Source organism: Nicotiana tabacum, chromosome 12 (genome assembly GCF_000715075.1).
Source record: "Nicotiana tabacum cultivar K326 chromosome 12, ASM71507v2, whole genome shotgun sequence".
Classification (NCBI taxonomy): Eukaryota; Viridiplantae; Streptophyta; class Magnoliopsida; order Solanales; family Solanaceae; genus Nicotiana; species Nicotiana tabacum.
This window is the reverse complement of record NC_134091.1, coordinates 114,574,575-114,577,651: the sequence shown is the minus strand read 5'-3', so window position 1 is coordinate 114,577,651 and position 3,077 is coordinate 114,574,575.

Genomic DNA, 3,077 nt, shown 5'->3' with positions numbered 1-3,077 from the left:
GATATGTTTATTTAAGATTCTAAATAAAGAGAAATTATAGAATATGACTTTTGAAAGGTGAAGAGTAGAAGATACTTAATATATTAATTGAACAAAGAAACAACTATGTTTCTTGAAATTCATCTATTTCTTTCATGTTTACTTCAGCAAAAATAGAAAATATTGTTTCACATATATAGATTATTAGACAAACCTTTTCTGATAGATAAAACAAATCCTCAAATGATGAAAATTAAAAGAAAAAAGTAAGAATAAAATATTTATAACTTAAAATCTAATCTATTTTTGAATTTGAAGATTACAAAAGCTTTATATATTTTTCATTATTTGAACATTAGAAAACAAATATTCATAACCGCGCGAAGCGCGGATTAATTCACTAATCTATATCAATATATAATATAAAGCTAGGCATAGATAAGGTGATGTGGCACCTCTCTATGGCCTCCATTCATATTTATCTTTGTGATGACCCAAAAGGTCATCTTATGTTTTAGAACTCGAATCTACGCTCTTAAGCCTTAAAAATCTCATTTTTACCCTCCTCAATTTCCATGCGCAGTCCGGGCAGGTTTTCGAAAAGTTTTTATGTTGAAAACTAATGAAAATAAGAATTTTGCCTTAAAAGTTGATTTTAGTTGACTTCGGTCAATATTTTTGATAAACGGGCCCGGATCCATACTTTAACGGTCCCGGTAGGTCCGTATCGAATTATTGGACCTGGGCGTATGCCCGAAATCGAATTTGGAGGTCCCTAGCTTGAGTTATGAATTTTTGATGAAAATTAAAAGTTTGGAAATTATTTATTTTTAAGAATTGATTGATATTTGGCATTGTCAGTATCGGGTCCGTATTTTAGTTCCGGAGCCCGGTACAGGTTCATTATGATATTTAAGACATGTCTGTGAAATTTGGTGAGAAATGGAGTTGATTTGATAAGTGTTCTTGAGAATTTCATTTGAATTGGTGCTAAATTTAGAGTTCTAGGTGTTATTTTGGCGATTTGATCGCGCGAGCAAGTTCGTATGATGTTTTTAGACTTGTGTGCATGTTTGGTTTGGAGCCCCGAGGGCTCGGGTGACTTTCGGATACGCCACGGGATAATTTGGACTTTGAAAATCTAGTTTTTCTGCAAAATCTGTGTTCTGACATGTCCTTCTTCGTGTTCACGAAGGTACTCTCGCGAACGCGAAGAGTAAACTGGGCAGCTGAGGATTTCTTCTTCGCGAACGCGCAGGCTTGGTCGCGAACGCGACAAGCCCATCGCGAGCGCGACAAGCCCATCGCGAACGCGTAGCGTTAGGCACTGGGGAGGGGGAGTCAGCCTTTTCTTCATCGCGAACGCGAAGACCAGGGAAGGGTAGCCTACGCGAACGCGAGCACTGCTTCGCGAACGCAAAGGCTTGGCAGCCCATACACTTCGCGAACGCGACAGTGCTCTCGCGAACGCGATGAACACTATCGCCCAGTACTTAACAGAATCCAAAATGAGATTTTTGCCAAAAAACTCATTTTTCTCAAACTCCAAACGGCGAGGGGCGATTTTTCAAGAGTCATTCCTTCCCCAAATTGTTGGTAAGTGATTCTAAACCATTTTCTTTCAATTATCCATTACATTTCTTGAATTTTTAACCTAAAATTTAGAGTTTTCATGGTAGAATTAGGGGTTAGGGTAGAAAATAGAAATTTCGGGAATTTGAGAATTTAGACCTCAATTTGAGGCCGGATTCCAAAACTAACTATATATTCGGTCTCGGGGGTGAATGGGTAAAAAGATTTTGGTCCGAACCTCGGGTTTTGACCAAACGGGCCCGGGGTCGATTTTTCGACTTTTTGGAGAAAAAATTAAAAAATTTAATTTATGCAATATAATTGATTCCTTTAGCAATATTTGATATTATTGAGTCATTTTTGAATAGATACGAGTGGTTTGGAGGTGAATTCCAAAGAAAAAGTTATGATTGAGAATTAAGTGGCCTTCGGAGCGAGGTAAGTGTTGTGTCTAACCCTAACTTGAGAGAATTAGGAACCTTAGATTATTTGCTAAGTAAAATTCATGTGAGCGGCGTATATGTGAGGTGACGAGTAGTTATGCGCCGCTAATTTACTTGTTTTTCATGTTTCTTTATTTTTCTTATATTGTCTTATTCCTATGCCAAATTGCTACGTATTATACTGGTGCTGTTCAAATTATCGTTCTTATCATGTTTATGAAATTTTCTGGTGATAATTGAGTTCTTATTTCAAAGTTGAAGTAAGGTTTGTACTTGTTATTCTATCTCCCTGTTGTTATTTATGCATTGCATTATGGTAAGGGAGAGTGTTAATGCACGAAGAGTGATGCCGTGCCATATTGTGAGTGTTAATGCACGAAGGGTGATGCCGTGCCATATTTTGAGTGTTAATGCACGAAGGGTGATGCCGTGCCATGATATGAGAGTAAAAGTACGAATGGTGATGCCGTGCTGTTTCTATTAATTTTATGGTGAGATTGAGAGTAAAAGCATGAAGGGTGATGCCGCGCATTTTTCTTTACTCTATTCATTATTCCTGTTGATTCATGGTATATTGACTGCTCCGGTGATCATTCTGTTGTAGTTCTTTATCTGTATTCCCCTCAGTATGTCTCCCCTCCCAACATTTCCTGTTTAGTTCTTCATTCCTGTTATTTGCGTATAGACTGTTAAATTGTACAGGTTGATTGTAGGTGCCTCGCCTTAGCCTCGTCACTACTTCATCGAGGTTAGGCTCGACACTTACTAGTACATGGGGTCGGTTATACTGATGCTGCACTCTGCACTTTCTGTGCAGATTTTGATACCAGCTCAGGTTGATCGAGATTTGCTATTGGTCCGCTGTCCGGAGACTCAAGGTAGATCTGTCGGCGTTCACAGACCTTGGAGTCCCCGTCTATCTTTTTTATGTCCTACTGTTTTCTTTTATTCAGACAATTGTATTTCTTTCAGACTATTACTTGTAGTAAATTCTAGAATGCCCGTGAATTGTGACTCCAGATCCGGGTGGTATAATTAATACAGTTTTATGATATTCCGTACTTAATATATTTTATTTTAGTT